This window comes from Ascaphus truei, chromosome 6 (genome assembly GCF_040206685.1).
Source record: "Ascaphus truei isolate aAscTru1 chromosome 6, aAscTru1.hap1, whole genome shotgun sequence".
NCBI classification, from domain to species: domain Eukaryota; kingdom Metazoa; phylum Chordata; class Amphibia; order Anura; family Ascaphidae; genus Ascaphus; species Ascaphus truei.
Genome location: NC_134488.1, coordinates 57100305 through 57125365, shown reverse-complemented (window position 1 = coordinate 57125365; position 25061 = coordinate 57100305). Strand labels below are relative to the sequence as shown.

Here is a 25061-nt window from a genome sequence, read left to right as displayed (position 1 = left end):
GGGGGTTCAGAGGATGAGGATGCAACGGCTTCTGGAGGCTACTGAGACGGCTCAAGAGCTGTGTAACAACCAACGGGGCCGTGTGAGAATATAAATTATTGATCATAAGGAGTGTGAGGTTCCCAGTGTGGACTTGGTTTCCCCTTCTCTGAAGGAGAACGCATTTATTAATATTATAGCCAAATTGTGTTACGCTCTACCCCAGGGATGTCTGTCTGAGCTAGCCAAAGAGCCCAGACTTTTAGATAGTTGTCACCAGTGTCGTTAACTAAGCTCGTTAACTAAGACACCATTATTTTTAATTACGAAACATGCTCCCCCTTCTTTAAAAGTAAAAAAAAAGAGAAAAACATTTATTCTAAAAAATTAATGATCTCTCTTTATATATTATAAATTAAGCATAAACATTTGGAAACTGGGCAATATAATTATATTATGCAGAATTGTTACTTCTTAATGGCAATTTCGTCCATGGCAGATTTAGACTGTTAGGGTTTAACAGCCCCTGTCCCTCACAACTTCTGTGATAGATATGATAGTCTATCACTGGAATGAAACAAGTCCTTATACTGTATACCTAAACTACAGTAGGTGAGCTGAGTGATTGAGCACTGCAGCCATCTGAAACAGTAACCTATGCTGTCTTAGAATTGTACATCCTGTACTGTAGAAAAACATAATAACCTCTATGTATAATTTCTGTAAAAGCAGAGTCATTTACTCTGATTACACTAACAGAGTGCAAATGAGATGTGCTTTCCTTGCATTGGATTATTCTACAATTTTGCCATTTCCCACTGTAAACGAAAAAGCACAGTACTGCTTTGTGACAGGTGGTTTCTTGCATTTAACATTTGCCTCAGTGCTTTCCCCTCCCTGGAGACTTGCCGGGCCATCTAACTACTTTTAAATGGACCAGCTAAAGACAACAAGCCTCTCACGGGTCAGACGTAGATACAGTTACACTTTGAAGGTAATCCATTAGCCCATAAAAAAACACAAAACATTCTCACTACGTTGCTGTTGTTATAGTTCCTATAAGCCTCTGTGAGGCACGGTTTTCTGCATTGTGAAAACTGCTGTTCTGAACTAGTGATGTCTGCGCTGATTATTGCAGAGAGGGCCATGATGTATCCTTCAACTTGCACCAATAGCCATGTGAGCCACTGATTGAGCTTCAGAACAGACCATTTTGATTTAAAGATGCAGCTTACATATATTAGAAGTTGCAATAAAGTGGCAAATGGAATATTGGCAGTAAATTGATGCACAAAACCACACATTAAATTGCCCTTGTGTGCACCTATGTACTAATCCTTTTTTTCCTCAGTCTGATTTATGTAAAAAAATATTTGGAATCAAATATACTGGTGCACACAAATAAGGATGGGCATGGTGCACAGATGTAAATGGAATGTACTTAACAAAATTGTTTCTGTGTGCTAAAATAATAGTTGAACCTTTGTCTAAATCGTCTGCCAAGTTCTACCTGGCTTCAATCCCACAAAGTCAATATACTGTATATTGTTTGGCCAGAATTAGAAGTCATGCATGCTACTATCAACTATTTTTTTTATGCAGCACGAATGTTTAATTATGCACTTGTCAAAATGTATTATTTTCACAGTATGGCTATTATAAATTATTTTAAACTAATAGTGGCTATTTGCTAATATTTGTCCTAAAAAAATTGACATTATCCTGTTTTCATTTAAATTGCATCAATCAGGTCTGCAACATGATGCAAGGTGTCAAACATAATTTCAGACAACGAACTATGCGTCATATGTAATAGGCCACGTAACATACCAAACAAATTGTACTAAGGTTTGAACTTCATTTTAGCACTACAATTTTTGACGCATTAAAACAGGAGTGGCCAACTGCAGTCCTCAAGAGCTACCAACAGGTGAGGCTTTGAAAATATCTCTGCTTCATGATAGGTGGCTCAGTCAATGGCTGATCTACTGATTGAGCAACCTGTGCTGAAGCAGGGATATCCTTAAAACCTGACCTGTTGAGGGTCCTGGTGGACTGGAGTTTGCCACCCTTTTTTTTTTAAACAATTTCAATGATCATCTTAGTACCAGGGTGCCCAGCTTCAGTGCTCAAGGGCCAACAACAAGTCAGGTTTTAAGGATATCCCTGCTTCAGCACAGGTGGTTCAATCAGTGGATCAGTCATTTTGATTGAGCCATCTGTGCTAAAACAGGAATATCCTTTAAACCTGACTTGTTGATAGCCCTTGAGGATTGGAGTTGAGCACACCTGTAGTTAGTACATAGTGGTTGGTCCTTATAGCATTGGAGATTCCTGATGACTTTAGGGGTGGTGCATAAGATCCTTCAAAATTACTTCCAGCATCTCTCTTAGGCCTCGGCCAGGGTGGCGCTGAGCGGCGGGCGCACTCACGCTGGCCGCTCTGAAACACATTGAAGCAATGTGTGTGACCAGCGTGAGCAAGCGGCTGCGCATGCTCGGCGCTTAGATGCTTGCAGAGCAAGCAAATTTGATTTTGCCTCTAGCAAGCGCGTCACGTGAGCGGTTCACCCAATGAGGGCAACACAGCTCCGTGACGTCATGGCCGCGCACCTAGCCGACCACGAATCGCCCGGCCGAGCAGGGCGCAGCGCATGAGCGCCAGAACGCCCGCTCCCTGCTTGGCCGCAGCCTAATGCAGGCAGTAGCGCTTCCATCATTCATCAGATCCAGTATTTTTCAAACATAATGTATATAGGGAATACATAAGTATGTTCATCAGTACAGACCGGTAATAAAGGAGTATAATTATTAAAGGCAAAATTTATTGAGGTAAAAAAGCACCAGATTTATTAAAGAAAATGAAACTAATAGAAACAGGGGAACTTTTTTATTTGAGAAACCTGATGCACAGGGTTCGCTCCAGGTTTGCAATTGCTATTATTGTAAATAAGTATTGACACACTGAAGTAATCTGCAATATTGAGAGAAGAAAGATCAATTATTACATTAGTTTATTTCGGAAACATTGTTTGACTTTCTTGGAGCGTACCTTTCTGTTTTAACACTGGAATGTAGAAATAGGCAAGTTAAGTAGTATTTTTCCTATACTGTATCACCATACGGGTTACTGAGTCTGGAATAACCAAACGTTTCTATTCATTATACTGTACAATGTTTAGCCGAAAATTTCCCCCCCCAATATTTTGAGTAAATTATCAATAATATCTCCCCCTCTCCCTCTCTCCCCTTTTAGACCCCTTAAATATTTCACTGGAATTAGTTCACTCTGGTCCTAGGAGGGATTGCTTCTTTAAGGTACATGTGCTTAGTAGGGCAATTCAATGTACTTCGAAGCAGTGTGTAGTATATTGAATTACCCCCTAAGTGGTAAGAGCAATACTGCACATTGAACATGGATAAACCCAGTTAAAATCCCAGTGTCAGCTCTAATAATTACATTATAAATTATAAATAGATTAGAAATCTATTTTCTAATCTTTTTGAACAAGTGTACATTGTATATAATTTCACGAAATAGCGTGAAATAGCGTGAATTCCTCGGCAAATTCTATGTACAGCACTGTGTACATTGTCAGTGATTTATAAGAAACAAATATATTAAGTAGTATTCTTTTTGTAGATAAAGTGTAGAAGTGGTGCTCTAAAATACTAGGATCTGTATCCTTATATTGAGAGGAAAAGAGCAAGACACTGGGTAATGATTACTAAAATAATCAAGCACTGAACCTATAGGAGGGCTCTAAGGTACCCTGAAGGTAGGGGTAAGGGCACGGAGACACCTCCCTGCCTCATTGGGTAGGCCCCAGGTAAACGTACTCACAAGACTCCCAGTTGCTTTATCCAAAGCATGCAGCTTATCCAGGTAAGTAGAATCCAAATGCAGTATGTGTGCAGCGCACAGCAAAGTAGTGAGAGAGAGCAGGTCTGGCATAATAAACTCTTTAATGGAAAGCCATAAAATAGCTCATCTCATGCAGGTTATGCACTGGTAGTGCGGCGCATGCGCGAGATGAGAGATTTTCATTGGTTAGCTTAGATTAGTGACGTCATTCGTTTGGCACCAAAAACCGCAGTCAGCTGTATTTAAATGCTCTGTATATCGTGTAAGTCACTTCTTGATAAAGTGCATAACTTGCACGAAACGCGTAGAAGGGTTGCAACCCTCTATTTTATGGCTTGTCATTAAAGAGCTTATTTTGCCAGACCTGCTCTCTCTCAACTCTTTGCTGTGCGCTGCACACATACTGCATTTAGTATTCTTTTTTGCCCCACTTATGTCTGTAATAAATGTAGGGGATGACTACAGAGAGCAACTGAAGGAGTTAGTTACACATTTTTGTGATGTACATATAAATGATACAATACATTTCTCAAACTTTTCCCACTATCTTTCTATTTTTTGTGTATCTATTAAACCATCAGGTCCAAACTGCCAGAAAGCTCATTTATATATAGAGATTTTGATTAGTCACTCCACTGTAGTCTATGAGACAGCTGATACTAAAAATCAGTGAGACTGACTCCAAATCTCTGAGCCTCCCAGAAAATCTGTGCATGACGCAAAAGCTAACTGACAGAGTAAGAAATAATTAACAGTCTACGCAACATTAACAGTGTGTGCTGTATGCATAGAACTCACAGGGTCTCTACATATCATGTCAGAATTGGTGCAATTTTAGTGCAGAAACAGGTATCAATGTATCCAAACAAATCTAATTGATTTTAATAAGATTTTTTTATTTCATACACCTGGTGTATCTATAGTTTGTAGATACACCTGGTCCGTAGATCTCAAATAGTTTGAAACCTAATGGAAGAAGCAGCATGACATCTTTTCATCAAACCAGGAAAACCTGCACTAACAATAGCTAGCACCCTACTACAAGCATAATATCAAACCCAAGACAGGTTTGTTTCTCGTAACAAGGTCTTCTCGGTTCCCCAATGTATATGATACTTCTAACCTTACAAACGTTTACATTCCCTTTGCACAAACCAGAGGCCTACATTGCCTTTTATAGGCCGGAGCCTCACACAGTTATCGTAAACACACTGGGTTACTCTTGGCACTTGGAACTGTTTTAGACCACAGCCGCTTAACCCTTTCTCCATTGGACCAGCCTTCAATATTTTACAGTGCAACCACTTTTTATACCACTACTTCAGCAACCAAGAAGTTAAGAAAATAATACATACCTATGTTTAAACATCATACACTTAACAATCCATTGCGCTACTCTCATTTTTTGTTCTTAAATATTCTGCAATATGTGAACTAGTGTCTCTTTTTAATATATTACAAATTAGACAATTCACCACAAATTATACATGAAAAAACTGTACCAGAACATGAAAAATTGTGGAAAAGATGACTAACACAAGACCAAGCCTCCAGTTTTTATTGGGCCTATTGGGGGCTATGGGGCATATGTGTAAAGGCAAATGTGGTGCAATTCTGGTACAAAAGTCTGCAACATATGTATTAAATAAAAAATCTAATTGAAAACAATAGGACTCTTTCCTTGATAAATTTTGTGCAGTTTGTTTTGCCCCACAATTGCAACACTTTTGCCTTTATAAATAGCCCTCAATGGGGTGTGATGTATCAAAGACTCAAGGCTGCAAAAGAGGGGGGAAACTGGAGCAAACAAAGTGCACCAAATGAAATGCAAAAATCCCACTGTTTCCTATGGGATTTTTTTCTTTGATAAGTTTGGTGCCGTTTGTTTTACACCAGTTTTGCCCCACTTTTCCAGCCAGGAGACTTTGATACATGACCCCTTTTTGTGCATCAAAATCTCTCAGAAAAGCTGGAGTAAAACGTTTGCCCCATATTTTTAGCAAATAAAAATATCACTTACTGTATGAACACATGTTCATGTCTCAGACAGGTCCACAAACCTGCCTTTCCCCATTATCTCTCAGCTTCCACTGTAGCCAGGGATTCTGGGTAATAACATGCAAATGTGTACTCACATTGTGTGGCTTTTTGCTTCTTATCCATTATAACATGGGTCCCTATAAGCGTACAGTATGTCTGCAGTTTTATAACCAAAGCATTGGTTAAAAAAAGAAAGCAGCAAACCTACTCATAGACAACTGTTTCAACCTTTTGGGTCTTGTCATCAGTGTGAGGATTGTTACTGACTTTGCAATGAGAAGCTGGTAGTGGCCACAAATCAGGTACACAAAGGAAGTGGTGTAATGGTGAGCAAATACGTGACTAAAACCCTCCAGCGTACATCAAATAAAAATACCACTTATATGCACATTCACGCCTCTGAAAGGTCCTCAAACCCGCCTTTCCCTACAATCACTCACCATACAATTCTTTCACTGCATTGCACAAGCCCCTATGATACATTTTCTCCATGGTGGTTATTCACGGAAGTCCCCCGGTTGTGAAGCTCAGGCTTAATCAGTGCACAAAAAACGACACAGATGTATTAAAGGAAAAACTCCAAGGGGTCTGTATATCAAGTCGATTATACTGCAATTTTGCGGTAAAAACAATTGCACCAATTTTTTTTTGGTGATACAACTGGTGCCCTATTGTTGCCGTAAAGTGGCATCACTTTTCCTTGATGCATAAACCCCCAATCGTTATCACTATCATTCCTTTCCTTGGCCCTGGTTCTGTCCCAGTTTTCCTGCTGGGAAACCTTAGAAAATAGACAATGGAAGAGATATATCAAAGAAAGTTTGGAGCAAAATTGATGCAAATTGGGGTCTCTTGGTTGCACAACTGTTACAAAACTGGAGCAATAAAACAGATTTATCAATGGGAAATGTCTAATGGGACAATTACATCACAAAACATTACAATTGCATGTTTTGCTTTCAGATATTCTGTCAAGTGATTTGCTCTAATTTTGCCCTGGTTTAGCACAGAGAATATTTTAATACATAACTCTCAATGTGTGATTTTCAGCTTGCATTTTATTATTTATTTATTTATAAAAATGTTTGACAAGGAAGTATATTAAGAGTTAACTCTCGTTTCTAAGTATGTCCAGGGCACAAAGTTAGGATGACAATACATGGTTACAGTAAATGAACAGAGGTTAGGCATTACTCTTTGCTTCAGTGCATCAAAGTCTTTGCTCCAAGATTTGGGCCATGTACTGTACATCAACTTGCGATTTAGGCAATGTCAGCAGCAGGTGTTAGGGAAGTGTTAAATGATTATAAGGCACATCAAACTCCGCGAACCTATGTATTTAGCGTTTTTCAGCGCACAATTTTTTATCATACTATTTACAGATGTGCATCCTTTTTATGTGCACTGATATACTAAACTAAAACAATTTTTGACAGAAAAGATGCACATTGAGAAAATAAAGGTTAATACAGTACATAGGGGCACACATATGTTCATTTTGCACCAATATGTGACCATTAGTTATGTACAGTATCAAAGTTCATAGTTCAAAGGGGGAGATGTATCAATGTCCAAATAGAAGTTTGTTTTGACGCATTGCTTCATTTTGTGATCGCATATGCGTCAAATGATGAAAGTGTTTCTTACATCTGATGCACACTGTAGGCAAGAAAAATTTACGCCACCACAGACCTGGCAGATTTTTTAAAATGCAAATACAAGATAGAAAGGTGATGCAGGGAAACAGAGTTTCTGATATCTCATTATAATCTGTGTGTCATGTAACACGTCTTATTGTCATGCCTCCAATCGCAAGGAGACGCAAAGACCTTGACACACTAACGCAAGGAGACGCAAGATAAAAATGATGCAATTTTGCTCCAAATTTTCTATGATAAATCACCCCCATTGTCTTTATTTTAATGCAAATTGTACTGAAAAATACATGCGCCAGGTAGTGTCTGTGACGAGATGCAGAATGTAGGGAGCAAGTGGGAGGAGTTAAGGTGGAGGTACATTTGCATTTTGGCTCAGGTCAATGTATTAAGAAATGTGCGTCTTGCATACATATTCTTGATGGTTTTCGGCTTTGGTTTTCTCCATCACCTTAAAGGTGTACTGCAAGACTTTTTTGCAGCTCAGAATACTAGAGCAGCATTCACCAAATTGTACAACAGTAGAAATAGATTTCATAAATAGGTTGCATTTCAGACAGAAAAACTAAATTACAGACCACATTGGGGCATATGTATCAAAGGAAAAGTGGTGCAATTCTGGGACAGAACCCTGCACCATATGCATCAAATTAAAAGAATCCCACTGAAATTAATATTTTGTTTTCTTTGATTCATCTGGAGCAATCTTATTGCACCACTTCTGTCTTGATCAGTGTTTCCCAACTCCAGTCCTCAGGGAACCCCAACAGGTCAGGTCTTAAAGATATCCCTGCTCAGCACAGGTGGCTCTGTCACAATTGCAAAAATATATATACCAATAGTGGCGCTCTAATTCTAAATAAAAACACGTGTTAACTCAGTATTAACATATAAAACCAATTATTATAAATATATATGGTGATACAAACAAATCCTTTGAATGCTGCTGTGACCCAGTGCAGGATTGCTCTCTCAATCCCAGGTGAGTATAAAGACATGATGATCAGTGGGAAGCGCAAACATGTGGAAACAAAAGATATAACTGATGGTGCAATATTGTTATATAACAGGTAAGTAGTCTTCTCAAGGTCTAGGGATATTATACTCACAAATGTGAGGATGAGTCTGTGTACGTAATGGTATCTTTAAATGGTATCTCTTCAGTGAGGAGGGATTTACTTCAACCGTAGTGTAGAGGTGAATCCATGATATATGCTGTTTTAAAGCATTTAGATACACAATCGATCTCGCCTCCGGTGCCTTTTAGCTTTCTGCTTCCTTTCTCCTCAGCGTGCGTCTCAGGACTGCGTTCCAGCAGATGCGGATGTGACGTCAGCTAGGTTGGGAAGTTCCGGTTGGCGAAGTGGCTGTGGATCACCTTCACTCTACGTGTTTCACCTATCTCGGTTTCTTCAGGAGTAGAGTGAAGGTGATCCACAGCCACTTCGCCAACCAGAACTTCCCAACCTAGCTGACGTCACATCCGCATCTGCTGGAACGCAGTCGTGAGACGCACACTGAGGAGAAAGGAAGCAGAAAGCTAAAAGGCACGGAAGGCGAGATCGATTGTGTATCTAAATGCTTTAAAACAGCATATATCATGGATTCACCTCTACACTACGGTTGAAGTTAATCCCTCCTCACTGAAGAGATACCATTTAAAGATACCATTACGTACACAGACTCATCCTCACCTTTGTGAGTATAATATCCCTAGACCTTGAGAAGACTACTTACCTGTTATATAACAATATTGCACCATCAGTTATATCTTTTGTTTCCACATGTTTGCGCTTCCCACGACTCAGTCACAATGACTGAGCCGCTGATTGACCCACCTGTGCTGGAGCAGAAATATCCTTAAGGCCTGACCTGTTGGGATTCCCTGATGACTGGAGTTGGGAAACACTGGCCTAGATACATATGCCCTCTAGAACCCTATGATCCTTGCAAAACTAGATTTACTATTGCACCAGATTTATCAACAAACAAGGTCCTATAGTATATCACAGAAGTTTGTGCTTTGTTAAATAAGGGGAAGCTTTCTTTCTCTAGCTGTGCTCTCATCGCGGTATGAGAGATTGCAGATACAATGGGATTCGGAGGGTGAAGACTTCTAAAGGTAAGTAAAATATTGATGTATGTAAATGTATTTTTGTCAGGTTTTTTCATTGTATTTATTTATGTTTTATGTTTGCTATTGCCCATTGACTGATAATGTATTAATCTATGCCCCTTTAGGGTACAGATAAATACAGTGACAGCCAATGCATTTTTTGGCAAATGCTTGTTTTGAATTGATTGTAATTTTTTCTATTTGTTTTTATTGTTTGGATTCAATTGTTTGGAATTTGGATGGCATGTTAGTACATTTTAGGATTGGTTAGCGTTTTAAATTAATTATTTGTTTTGTTGGCTACTGGTTTAAATTCATTAATTGTTTTGTTGGCTAGTGTTTAAAATTAATTAATTGTTTTGTTGGTTAGTGCTTTTATTTATGAAATTGATTGGTTGGCTAGTGCTTTTATTTATTTAATTGGATGGCTAGTGCTTTTATTTATTTAATTGGTTGACTAGTGCTTTTATTTCTTGAATTGGGGTGTTTAGGTGCTTGTGTATATCTTTTATTATTGTGTATTTTGGGCCTTCATGCTTTTTTATTAGGGTGACCATTGACTGCCATAGTGGCTTATCATGGCCATATTATATGGGTATGATGTACCACTATGCCAAGCAATGGGTAGAGGGTGGGTATAGTGGTCCCAGGGTGTGTGGTTAGGCCTCCCGGGTGGGTAGCGGGGGAGGGTGGGTTAACCCCTTAATTACTATAACGTTTATTAACCGCTAAGTTGATTAATGGGTTAGGGGCCATTAGATAGTATTTTTCTTGTATTCATTCTGGCAATGGAGGACCTGGATGGCAGGGGTAAGTAGAATATTTTATATACTTTATTTATGCTGGTTGGCTAAAGTTTGATTTTCTAATGAGGAAATTAGCTATTGTCCATATCTGCATAATAGTTATTTTGCCCATTACAGTACTGTTTGTGTTGGGGAGGAGGGGGTGTATTTATTTCAATATATTGCAAAAAAACCATTTAAGCACAGGATTGGTACCACAGGCCAAGCAGGGACCAACCGAGGGCCCACAGACACCCGCAGACACCACCTAAGGACCCCCGGACACCCACTGCCTCTGGTATAAATCATGTGGAGGTAGAGGAGGTGGGTATTAGTCTTGTTGTGTTTTAATGTTTATTGTGTGTAGCATCTGTTTTAATAAAAATGTTAATACTAGTGTAGATGAACAGGGGGTCTCAGGATTAGAACTGCATTCATTTGAGGTCCGGGGACCTCCTGCTTCCCAAGATACAGGCACCGTTATGGGGTGCCGGTATCTCCTATGCATTTAAATGTCTCGCGTCATGTGACCGTGGGAATAAAATGCATAGGAGATACCGGCACCCCATAACAGGGCCTGTATCTCGGGAAGCAGGGGGTCCCTGGACCTGAAATCAACACTGCTGCTCCAGAGACCCCCCGCTCAGCTACACTAGTAATAAAATGTGTATTAAAAAACATTAATTTCAGGGGAGATTTGCGCAGGGAGAGGCGGCTCTCTGTGCAGCTCTCTGTAGCGGAAAGAAATCGCCAGGTGAGGCCCTTTTCAGAGAAGCGATCTTCACGTCACCGGCTACTCGCCCGTTTTGGGAATTTTGCTACAACAGGTAATCAAGGCTTTCTGAATACTGTGATAGCAACGCTCAAAAAACAGGCGATTTAAATGGCCCGGCGATTTTTTAAATGAACGCTTATAGCATTGGCCCCTTTTGTATTGATACAGTAAACCCATGGATACATAAGGATCCATGTATTAAGTTCAGTTTGCCGCAAAAACAGAGAATTTTCAACCTGCGCCTATGCAGTTAGGATAGGAGTTGATTAGAGCAATAGCATAAGGAGATGTATCAAAGTTTGCTTCAATGGATTGCCTCACTTCAACCTGCAAGGGGGCATATTTTGTTCAGCACCACTTCTATGAAGCTCAAATAACAAGCTTCATATATAGAGAGCAAAATACATAAAAAAATACCATGCCACTATACCTCACTTGAAAAAGACCTTATGGTCTAAACGTTGTGTTTCTGTTTGGGTAAATAAATTAGATCATTTGGAAATCTGTTGTGCCCACGTATTCTCTCTTCTCTTTCTGTCCCTGGATGGGAGTTTGCTCCGATCTTCTGCCTTCAGGTCTTCATCCCTGTCTTTCCCATTATTGCTTAGCAAACAATGCTTCCACTCTCATCCAGGGCTTCTGGGTAATGAAATATAGATGAGCACAGTGTGTCACTCTTGACTTTTATGTATAGAGCTGAAGCAAACTGACCTAATGAAAAATGTTTGCTCCTTCATGGTGTGCAGAATGGCTCCCCTTGATACTTAGGGGGTTATATATAAAGATAGTGAAAAGAGCAACTAGATGCACAGCTGAAAAAATAAGTGAATAAATTGCCTGCGTCTGCAGCAAATGTAAGAAATTAATTAAACAAGTGTCTACCATTTGGTGCAAATTCATAGTTAGAGGTTTATGCCAAGTCAGACTTGGCAAATTATTTTGTGGAGTTATTCACTAAAGTCTCCTGGCTGCAGAACTGGGGCACAGTCTGGGCAAAAGATTTGCCCCAGATTTATCAAAGGAAAAACTCCCATTGATTTCAATGATATTCATTTTCTTGATGAATATGGCTAGATTTACCCCAGAGACTCCTATATGTGTATCATAACTCCTTCTATAACACTCCCCCAAAACACAAGCAGATACGAATAGAGCAACAGTGGGCAAAATTACATTGATACATTTACCCTTTGAAATGCAAGTTAGGAAGACATTTCAAAGTGTCAATTTTATGTTAAAAAGTTTAATTGCATTTCTTAATACAGTACATAGCCCCAATAACCTCCTACAGGATCAGTGAGTCCACAAGGCACAGTATATATATCAAAACGAAAGTGGTGCAATAGTGTGGAAAAAATATTGCTCGAAATATATTAAAGAACTTATCATTTTGATTTCTTTTGGATTTCTAATTTGATACACATGATGTACTTTTTGCCACCGAGTGTTTTGATACATAAGCCCGTTTGGGGATTATTTATTAAAGTTTTTTGGCTCCAAAGGTGGAAACTTGATTAATCAGCAGACTTTAGTTAATACCAATATTGAAAGGAAGCAAAGGAGCAAAGCCAATAAAAGAATCCACAGGAAGAGTCCTATAGAAAAAAATAAAGGGCACAACTCTAGGCTAAAACTGAGGGTAGTTTAATGGATAAGTGCACAGGGACAGAAACACAGCCCACACACCAATGCGTTTCGTCCCAGGGGACACCTTGATAAAGTCCCCTGGGACGAAACGCGTTGGTGTGTGGGCTGTGTTTCTGTTCCTGTGCACTTATCCATTAAACTACCCTCAGTTTTAGCCTGGAGTTGTGCCCTTTATTTTTTCTATAGGACTCTTCCTGTGGATTCTTTTATTGGCTGTGCTCCTTTGCTTCCTTTCAATATTGCTGTTCACTCTATCAGGACTGCACGCGCTGGAACTCTTCAATGGATGGATTCTGGATTTTTATACACCCCATGGACAGGTAATGGGCACTAGCCCTCATTTGGTTACCTTGGTCCTTATATGGGGAAGTGTATATGTTAAGTGGGGTGAGCAGAGGAACCACATTTGCGGTAGTCGTGCTGACTGACCGCTAGGTTTCATGTTTATGCCCCCCCTTGACCTCTTATTGCATAAATAATGGAAAGTTTTATGAAAGTTCCTATCTATCTTGATGCTTAATAATATAGTCTGTGAGTCTCAACACGTATATGAGCGTCGATCTCTACACCTATACATTATGGACTTTAGTTAATAGACTCTTATGTATCAAGGTAAAAATGGTGCAATTGTGGGGCAAAAATATCTATTGAATCATATAAAGACTCATTGGGGTGCTGCATCAAGGCAAATGTGGAGCAAAAAGTAAATGCTTTAATGAGTAATTGAGAGTCAGGGTATGTGAAAAAGTAAGTGAAGCACTGATTTAATCAGCTAAATTAAAGGGGATAATTGGAATCAGGTGTTTAAATAATTAGGTAGATCTTCAGGTATGAGTTTAGGAAGCCCCACCCTATATAAATGGAAATATGTCATGCCACGATCAAAATAAATCTGATGATCTCAGAAAAGCAGTTATTAATGTTCATCAGTCTAGAAAAGGTTAAAACCCCATTTCTAAGGATTTGGGGCTCCACCAATCCACTGTTAGACAAATGGAGAAAGTTCAAGACCGCAGTCACTCTACCCAGGAGAGGTCATCCTACCAAAATCTCTCCAAGAGCAAACCGGCAAATCATCCAGGAAGTCACAAAGAACCCCAGAGTAACATCCAAAGATCTGCAGGCCAGTCTCACGTTGGCTAATGTGAGTGTTCATGACTCAACTATCAGAAAAAGACTGAACAAGAATGGTGTTCATGGAAGGATAGCCAGGAAGAAACTACTGCTCTCTAAAAAGAACATTGCTTTTCTTCTGAAGTTTGCCAAAGAGTACATAGATGATCCAAAAAACTTCTGAAACAATGTTATCTGGACAGACAAGTAAAAGGTATAACATTTTGGCCTCAATGAGAAAGGTTGTTTGGCAAAAAACAAACACTGCAGTCAAACCGAAGAACCTCATCCCAACCATCAAGCATGGTGGTGGGAGTGTGATTTTATTGGGCTACTTTGCTGCCTCAGGACCTGGACAGCTTGCCATCATTGACACAACCATGAATTCTGCATTGTATCACAAGATTCTAGAGGAGAATGTCAGGCCATTCGTCTGTGAGCTGAAGCGAAGTGGGTCATGCAGCAATACAATGATCCTAAACATACAAGCAGATCTACAAAAGAATGGCTGCAGAAGAAGAAATTCTGCGTTTTAGAATGGCCTAGTCAAAGTCCGGACCTAAACCCTAATCAAAATGTTGTGGCAGGACCTGAAGCGAGCTGTCCATGCAAGGAAGCCCTCAAATGTTACTGAGTTGAAGCAGTTATGTAAGGAGGAACGGGACAAAATTCCTCAAAACCGATGTGAGAGACTGGCCAGCAGTTACAAGAGATGCTTAATTGAATTTATTGCTGATCAAAAGGGTGCCACCAGGTATTGAATCTAAAGGTTTACATACATATTGAATGTTTAATCATTTGAGGATAAATAAATGTTGAGAAAGTATCATGTTTTTTTGTCATTTGTTTGATCAGGTTATCTCTATTATTAGGACTTAGAGTAAGATGTAATTATATTCTAGGCTTGAAATATGTGAAATTCCAAAGTGGTTCACAAACTTTTTCACCACTGTATATACAACTGGAGATTCTACTAATTTGAAAGTTGCCTCTCTTCTGTCTCGTAATTCGTTGCTTGGATTTCAGATTAAATATTTAATCCAAGTTTGGATTTTAAAAAATCTGACTGGATTATATCTAGTAGCAAATTGTACATTTTTAGTGCCCAATTCGCAGAAGGATTGTGGTGGTGGTGGTGGTGGTGGTGATAGGGGAGGTGGGGTGAACAGATTTGGTTTAAAATATGCAGGAAATAAATTTGCACCAGTTCTACCATCTTTACCATTTTGTCTGTTAAACATCTGCTGTTTAATGTTTTTTGTAACCTTTGTTTATGTCAGAAATTATCATAATATCACAACAACAATTGCAATGTGTCATGAGAATAAAGGTCAAAGTGATACAACTTTTGATTTTCTTTTTATAATGTGTTATCTTTTTGTGTGCTGAAATATATGCTTTTTTCTTTTATTTGATTGGAGGCAAGTATAAATTGTACAATTCTCTGGCACACCAGCACAAATCGTACATTAATTATTGGTCAACGCTGGATCTACAATTCAAGACATGTACAGTACCTTTGCAAAGATTACATTGTGTATGTCCAGTATTTTCCCCCCTGCTCTGCTGGAAAAATAGAGAGTTAAAGTTGTTAAATGGACCATAATATATATCAGGACTGCATTCTCCCATTTTCTAAGTTCAGCAACTAGCAGTATGGTAAACAGGCCTTTTTACCCATTGGGAAAGTATTAAGAAGTCTTAAAGTCCTAAAAGCTCATGTTCCACAACATCAATGATGAATTAGTGTATCAATCAATTAAAAGGTATCACAAGTTGTACAGAATCAGTCTGTTTATTAAAGTGATAAACCGCATTTCATTTTTAACCCATCTCTTCCTGTTAAAATGGAATATAAAACAATACAGAGTATGACTGTATAGTTCCAAATATCTAAGCTTTTCTTTATGGAACAGAGACTCCAAAACATTATCGGAGTTTTCAAATAATTGCATTTGCTGGACTTCATTTATGCCTCTGTAGGTTACAATAGAGCACGTGAAGATGCAGCCCATAAAGAAGATAACATTATACATATTCTGAATTAGTGCTGTTTCAGATCATTCTGACATGTTAATTCAACCCATGTTGAAATCAGGTCGGCTGAGATGAAAGCCACATGTGTCCGAACCACCACTTTTAATATAATAATGACACCACTTTTAATATAATAATGACACCACTTTTAAAATAATAATGTGGAGTTTTACACCCACCATCACACGCTCAAAACCTTAGGATGTTCAGAAGCCTGCTGGGAACCCCAGATTTGTGTCCTATGCTATATTTTCCTAAAGAAAAGGGAATATTTCAGTGCTAAAAATGTAGCATGAATATTTTCAAATTGAGCCATATTTTCCTATCCTAAGACTTAAATTTCACTTTAAGGAAATGTGCTGAAAATACACAATTTCATTCACTTTAATCCGATTCGATATATTTCCGCTCTATTTATCTGGCAGAGAAATTCATTTGACTTGCTACCAGATATCCTCAATGTTGATGACAATATACCCATGTTTAGACTGACAGCATTACATCTCTAATACCTTCACAAGTCAAAAATGTTTAGCACTGAGACAATTTTTTACTTATTGTAAAGTTAAATTCTGTTCCCATGACATGCTTTCTTAAAATGTGTTAATATCTAGTTTCATTCAATCAAACCAGAGACGCTTAATAAATCCAGTGGATTTACAGTATGTGTTAGGTCCCACCAGATCACAGAAGGGAATATTTTGTTTGCAGATTATTGGCTAGAGAAAACAACATATTAACCCTTTGCATGCCAAAGGAGCCACAGAAAGAGAGTGCTATAGCCCCTCCGGCAATTAGTGATCATGTGGCCATGCCAAGTAGCAGTCACGTGATTGTGGCATCACTGATGATGTGAACAGAGAAGGTGGTAGCACTCTCCTGTTCTCTTTCCTCCCAGATCGCTTCCAGTGCTCCACTGGAGCGCAGTACATGATCTCCCCGAGAAAAACTATCTTAAAAGTTCTGATGGGGCCACAATCTCACGGATCCCCTGGAGTATCAGACCCCATTACATCGTGGCTACGTCATGGAGGAACTCAAGAGGTTTATGTATGTATTTATCAATTGGGCATATGTTCAAAGAAAACAGTGGGGAAACATCAAAGAAAAAAAACTATTGCTTTTAATGGACTAATGGGATTTTTACATTGATACATACAGTATGGTGCCCCCCTCCTTATCAATACTCACAGGAGCCAACCTCCTATTCAATAGCCTCAGGCCTCCCCCTCTAATCTATACCAGCAGGCCCATCTTCCGTTCAATACCGTAGACATTTTCTCTGTTCAAAAGCCACAGACCCATCTTAAACTCAATATCTGCAAGGGTCCCACCCAATTCAATATCAATATCCATAAACTCTGCACTCAATAACATTGGTCCCCCCTCCACTCAACACCCACTGTGCCTGCATCATGCCCTTCCCCCTTGCTTGATAACCATGGTCTCTACAGGCAGGCTCCCCAGTTTTCCCTAGATGCCCCAGTTGGTTACTGCTCCCAGCTGCAAAACTGTAGCAAATAGACTTTATCAGAGTTATCAAAGAAAAGATCACATAGAAAGGAGATTTTTTGCTCCAATTAATTTGTTGCACTTGTTTTACTTATTAGTTATGCTGCCATGAGACTTTGATACATAACCCTTTTAGGAGTTTAGAGGCCTATTGGGTGTATGTATCCAGGCAAATGAGGTGCAATTGTGCGCAACATGTATGGAAGCGAATACATCCTATTGTAATAGTTTTTTTTCTTTGATACATTTCGAGTCTGGATACTGTACATGGGGGTGGGGAATAATGAAATAAGAATTTAATCTACAGGTGGGTCTATTTACTTGTCTCATAGCTGCAGAACTGGGGCAAAACAGGGCCAGAAACTGGACCAGATTTATCAAAGAAAAGAAATCCCAAGTACAGGCAGTCCTCGGTTATCCGACACAATGCATTACTCAAAATGGCGTTGGATAGCGAAACGTTGTAATGCGAAACACGTTTTCCCATAGGAACACTGTTTAAATGAAAAGTTCCGTTCCTGAAGGCATTTTTAATGCTAAAATATACAAAATATTTTACGCAGACAATAAGATATGCAGCACACACATAAATTATATAGTGTATATACTGTATTATATATATATATATATATATATATATATATATATATATATATATATATAATATAACATAATATATAATATAATATAAAAATATAATATATTATATAGTATAATATAGTATAATATATATATTATATACACACAAACAACTTTGCAAAGCGTCGTAAGAGTGTTGGATAAGCCGTTTTGGCGTTGTAAAAAGGAACATAGGTATGCATTGCATAGCGTGGGATAAGCCATTCGTTGTAAAGCCAAGCGTTGTAAAATGAGGACTGCCTGTATTGGGAGTTTTTCCTTTGATAAATCTGGTGCAATTATTTTGCTCTGGGTGTTCCCCAGTTTTGCAGCAGTGATACTTTAGTATATAACCCTAGTGTGTACAACATGGCCATGTTGAGTATCGTGTGCAGGATCCAGTTAGCAACATACATTGGGGAACCCAAGAGATTCACACTTTGTAATGCATTGATAGATAGCAGAAGCAGACATGGTCAAGGGCCTTGAAAAAATATGAGTGGCGCTGTGTTCAATTTCAAGAAATTTAAACCTGTTAAACATTGAGGCAAAGCACTCAAAATCATTTTAGAAAAGTTAAAATACGTGTTGTGCTTTAAACAAACAGAATGGGGAAAGGTATTTTTTTCAACAAGCCCTTCCTTTTAAAAGGTGGGACTCCTGTTTGGTTAACATACAAAATGGTGGTATTACATACCCCTTTTTGCCATTACACTTCAGCCACAGAGAATGATGCTTGGAAAATGTGCCTCCGCGTAGGTTGATAAGCAAATCACATGTTTAGAAATCGTCGGAAACACTGACTTATGTAGCATTTCCTCTGTCCAACCTATGGACAAAATAACTTACAGATGGGACTCGTTTTCATATTGAATGGAAACCATACAGCGCATTTCACCAACATATCTTTCCAGCATGGGTAATTGTCACATCTTTACTAAATGTTTACAATATCTGGTTTTGTTTAGTTGCAAATGCTGTTTATGGGCTTTTTATCTAAGTAACGTGGCAGCAAAGCTGGTGCCGATTGCATGCAAACAAATCCCCCCTCCCCTCCCCATTTGTTTTTAGAAAAATACTAAGATATTGGCGTTTATGGGGACCATTTACACAAAGTGTTATGGCTGCAAAACCATGGCAAAATGTGTTCCAAAACTGCACCATATTTATTAGTTATGAAAATCCTATTTGTTTTCATGGAAATTAAATTCTTGAAAAAAAAACTTTTGCCACAGTTTTGCACTGGGAAATCCCCCATGGGGTCTATGTACAGTATCATGTAAAAAGTGATGCAATTCTGGGGCAAAGGAATCCGGTATCAATTACAGCACTTGCTATCAACGAAACCTTTATCATTTCAGATTATATGGCAGTAATGAATTTTTCAAATAGGCAGAACAGGCAGAAATACACGACGAAGCTAAATGCCACTGTCACTTTTTATATTATACTGTCAAAAGTAATTAGCGCAACGTACTGTATGCTATTTTTAACCCCTTTATTGCATTACTGTGAAATGTGTTTCATGCACTGCATGCACTGAAGTAGTTAATCAATTACATCCACATTTACTCATTAAAATCAATATTAGAATTCAAACAACTGCACATTTGCAAAATAGGTTCTCTTTATTACTATTCTTAGTAATAAAACTTCTATTATAAGACATGGTACTGTAGTACTTTTGAATGTTATGGGAATAGGGAACGCACAGATTTGCAATAATTGATATTTAATTGATAAAAAAATAACTACCGATAATGCAATCTGGCATACACTGGCGACACGTTTTATTCTTAGTTGGCTAGTTCCGCCAAATCCCCTCGGCGTGCCGCACGTCACCGATGCGCGGTCACGCTTCATCGGGTGCCTGCGCCCCATGCACGTGTGCCCAGGGCTCCCCGAGGGAGCCCTGGTGTCCCGCGATGTGGGGGACGGCGGTGGGGGGTTCCGGGGGACCCGGCGGACCCGGAGAGTGGAGGGGGAAGCCCCGATCGGAGCACCGCTCCTCCGATGCTTCGGCGCGCGCACGGGACACCCCGGCGCGCGCCCGCTTACTGTCGCGGCCGAGACCGGGCAAAGGTAAAAATAAACTCGGCTGCGACAGTAACTACACGGAGTGGAATTATTATCTCCTTATAAACAGTTAATATAAAATATGAAACTGCCACTTACAATGACAGTGTGTTAATGTGTCTTACAAATACTGTTTTTAGAAGATTCTAATTACTGTAGTACTTTCTGTTGTCATGAAAATGATCAGAGGAGTCAGAGGAGAAATAAAAGAAAAGGATTTTAGACTACAAAACACAGCACAGATCTGTGCTAAATGATGTCTGATGTTCTAGTAAAGCAGGCAAAGCTTTGCAGGGCAAGCGGGTGGCAGGCACCTTTAGCAGGAAAGTGTTAACATTTTAAAGCTGAACACCCACAGGAAGAAATATCCCACCAAAGCCCCAACGTTTTCATTTGAAATACTTTGTCACAACAAGATATGAAACATTATATATTTTTATTCATGAAACCACAGTCAAATGCAACCCTTATGCTGCCAAACCAGCATTGCAAAGCACTACATTGCGTAAACGTCTTCCAGCAGCGATGCAAATTCCCTGCATTAATATAAATAACTGAAGTATGAAGGGGATATATATATATATATATATTTTAACTATTCCTAGTATACTGTACACTGCACGGTACTATTTAAATTTACTACGGCACATTAAATGTTTAGCACCTTCAAAATAAATAAAATGAATAGTCATTTTCAGAGCGTGTCTTGGTCCTGAACAGCTTAAAATTTATATTCAGTAAAGGAAATGACGTGGTCAAGATGAAACAGAGATGGCACTGGATTATAAAATGAGTATCTCTACTTCACTGTCCAAACATCAGGATATCTAACACTGCAATTCTAATTCTAAACAGTCATAAGTAGTCACTGTGAAGTACTGACCAGAAGAGCTTACAATCTAATTTAGAATGACCAGTTGAAGTCCATGGTAATAATATGCCATATGTTACACTTAACAGGTCTTGAATCCATGTCTACACTTAATCACGGTTTTGAACTTACATTTTTGAGTGCCATTTGGTCCCCATAATCAGGACCGTTTCTGAATGTTGTACATAAGCTGTTCACTCTTTGACTGGCAATCCGGCATTCACTAAGCTCCATGGCTGCAAGAACAATTGTTTGGGTGGGGACGCTGTACATATAATATCAGAGCTTTCTGGACGGTGTGCCTCCTGATTTTGTGAACGTATCATGTGTGGATGCTCAACCAAAGACATTGCTCACATACAGTCGGGTATCTCACCCCATTCTGGGGATTACGTCAATGGCAGTTAACCCGGAATGCCATGCATTGCACTATTATTGAATCCAGGCATTTGTAACAAAACTATTCTAAAGCACAGTGGAAACAAAAACCCTCTGCAGTAGCAAATTAGACCCGCAAACCGTTTACATCGTGGGATCATTTTATTCATATCTGCTGGCTGCAAAACTGAAATGCACCATCTTTATTGAATCAATTATCGTCTTCGCTTTCATTAAGGGCTCCTTATCTTTGATAAATCTGGTGCGGTTTGTAGCAGTCAGGGCATTTTAACACCTTTTATTGCCCATGGTTTTTGCTACAGCCATGGAACCTCTGGCACTCACGTGATAGTGACCTCCTTCCGGTGATGTAAGCGGAAGGGAGGGTCCCGTCCTCTCTGATGCACGCTTTATGTCTATAGGTCACTTAAGGCTTTAATGAACAGATCCAACAACAAAGAAACATAGGTGCAATTGCTGAAAGGAAAGCCAATGAGATTCTCTTTGATGAACTTCAAAGCTTTGCAGAACTTGAGATACCTTTACGTGGGGTGTTGGGGAGTGGCAGCGCAAACACTGTGGGGGTTATTTACTAAAGTCTCCCAGCTGCAAAATCAGGGGTGGGGGGGAGGGAACTCATTTTAAAGAACTCACAAGATTTGTTTAAAGAAAAGCTCCTAGTGGTCTATGGAGCATATGTATGAAGGCTGAAGTGTGCCATTCTAAGGCAAAAGCATTACTCCAGATGTCAATGGGATTGTTTTCTTTGATACATATGGTGCAGATTTTTGCTTCAGAATTGCACAATTTTTGCCTTGATAGACATGCCCCGAAGAACTCTACACATCAACAGGTACATGTGCGCTTTCTGAAACGCGACAAATTTATGAAGAGTATTTCTACTGCTTTTCTGCGTAGAAAAAAAGACTTATTCCACCTTTAATATGACGGAGAAAACAAAGTCAGAAAACCATCAAGAAACGTTGAGCAAGCCGCACATTCCGTAGTACATTGACCTGCGCCAATATGCAAATTTAACCTGACACTGACCCCTCCCACTGGCTCCATCAATCCCTCAACCCTTCGGTCACAGACGCACATGTCAAAGGAAAGATTTATACATAGACACAGTCTGTCGCAGGTATGTGCTAACACGGGTTGCGACAAAATAACGACTGCACTAGAATTCTTCATTTGATACAAGTGTCAAGGCAATTTTGGTGCAAAACTTGGACGTTCTCATCCTGCATTTACTTTTCAAAGTACTTTTCTCCACATTTGCCTTGTCTGCCCCAGTTTGCACAATCGGGAGTGTCAGTTTGAGGAGTTGCATGGTGCACAGATTATAATTAGATGCATCACATTCTGCGTCTCTGGGCACCATTCTATTTCCATTTTATTTGTCACAAAAAAATCAGCCATATTTGAAGTGGATGAAGTCTGAAATGATGCATCTGATGCAAGAAACTGTTCCTACATTTGATGTGACTCTGCTGCAAAAAAGACAGTGGTGCCTCTAAATACATTTCTCTCTGCATTGACAAATATGGGTACATAGGGCATATGTATCAAGGTTGAAGTGGACACATTCTGGGACACAATAATTACACCATACGTTTTAAAGAACAAAAATCCATTACATTTCCATAGGATTTTTTTTACTTTGATACATTTGGGGAATATTTTTTGCCCTAGAATTACACCACTTTTACCTTGATGCATATGCCCCATATTGCTTTCAATAGCAGAATTTTCTCTCATAAATCTGAATTTCCAAAATGTTTTTGCCTAGAATTGCTCCGCTTTTGCCTTGATACATGCACCCCATATACCCCACGGTGCAGTTAATTCCTCCACTTTTGCCTTGATACATAGACCCTCATAGTGTTAATTGAATGACCCCATGTCAACTGTCATTTGCCTTCAGTCACTTGCCTGCTTGAAATTCCATTGTTTTTTTCACTCATGCAGAGATGGTTTACAAGTCCGGGAAGTTTCTAGGTATAGACATCCTATGTGGAAGCCCAAAGGGCCCAAGGCAAATATAGCCACAAAGGGACAGCCCTGTATGCACTATTGCTTAACTCAAATAAAAACCAAAGTATGTGTATGAAGGGCATTTTGCAAATGTATGATTTATGATTTTCTTATACATTTTCAGACCTGTCACAACTAATGATTTGGAGTCAGTGTCACTGATATCTAGCACCAGCAGTTTCATAGACCTGCATGGAATTTCAATTACTGAAGTCAGTACTTTTCCATTAAATGATATTTGATAGGTCCAGAACTTGTGTGTTTTTAGAAGTTGACAGTGAAACTACGGTTACCTGGATGGGATATTTTACTGTGACAGGTGTTCTTGTAGAATGAATATCCAGAAAGAAATACAAAATGTGCCTTAAACCTGCATTGCATTTCTTGCTGCTATTGTAAAAGTGATTTGTTTCCCATAGAAATATTCCTTTTAATGGCATATTCCCTAACAATGCACCGGATATTCCTTGCAGTGACTAGCAACAGGTCCTATTTTATACATAGCTATTTTTTATTATACAAACATTGGCAAATGCATACAGTATAAAACATTGCCAAAGAGTGAACGCAAAGCATTCATGCTCTGTAAAAAGTTATTGTTTCATTTAATAGCGCAGTAAATTTTATTCTATCTATTAGTTATAGATAAAAAAAATTTGGAACCGGTGCTAAGATGACAGTTACTCATCTTGTACTGACCAAAAGTCATCCTTTAACTGCAACAAACTTCATTGGTTCCCATTAATGACTGGCCATAATCAGCAATTACTTGCAAGTGGTTTTATCTTTCACTTACCTCGTACAGCTCTGAAAGCTTCTCTCCGTCACTGCTTCACCAGTCTAATGTTCCGCTCAAGCACCAGACACTTTTCTCCTCGCTTCCTTCGTAGTTAAGCCCCTCCGCTGTGGCTCTCTGCCCAGTGACTCTTGCTCGGCAGCCAAGAAAACTTTCTCTGAAGGGGAAAAAAAAAATGATTGCTTTGAAACGAAGAGACGGAGGAAGAGAGCGGAAGGGATGGTTCTTGTCTTCATTTGTTCTGCAAAAAGAAAGATTGCAGGAGAAGTTTCACTCTCATTTTTTTATTTTATCTGCGAAATTGATAACACATGCCTGTTTAATGTCCTAAAGGCTTAGCAAATAGTCCATCCTAACCAAGCTCATTGCCGTGGTAACAAACATGCAGGAAATATCCTAGATAACAAGAATAGTAGCAAAAACATATGTTTTGGATGGGAAGTTTTTTTTTTCCACCTTTCTTTTTGCCACTGCCGATTAGTTTTGAAAAATGTCCACTTTCTTGCAAACACCTTGGGGTCTATTTGCTAAAGTTTCCCTGTTGCAAAAGTGGGACAAAGACAACAAATTTTATCAAAGACAATGAATCCCATTGAAGAAAATTAAAGTTTTTGATCAATTTTGTAGCGTTCTTTTGCACTAAATTCTCCCCAGTATTGCAGCTGGAAATCTTTAGTAAATAAGCCCCATCCCCTTTCAATGTTAGATGAGTCTGTAACAGTTTTGCTGCCTGTAATGCAGTGCAGGCCTCTGCATTGGTT

The 25061-nt window shown here is 39.1% G+C and overlaps 1 protein-coding gene across 5 annotated transcripts in view; it reads right to left on the bottom strand.

Moving 5' to 3' along the window:
• The window catches only part of CDON (cell adhesion associated, oncogene regulated), a 219811-nt gene extending 195346 nt beyond the window's left edge, over positions 1–24465 (bottom strand). For all 5 annotated transcript variants that reach the window (XM_075604348.1, XM_075604346.1, XM_075604345.1 and 2 more), the window contains exon 1: positions 24301–24465. The gene's annotated coding sequence lies outside the window, so the exon portion shown is untranslated. The remainder of the gene's footprint in view (positions 1–24300) is intronic.
• Between the last annotated feature and the right edge of the window lie 596 nt (positions 24466–25061).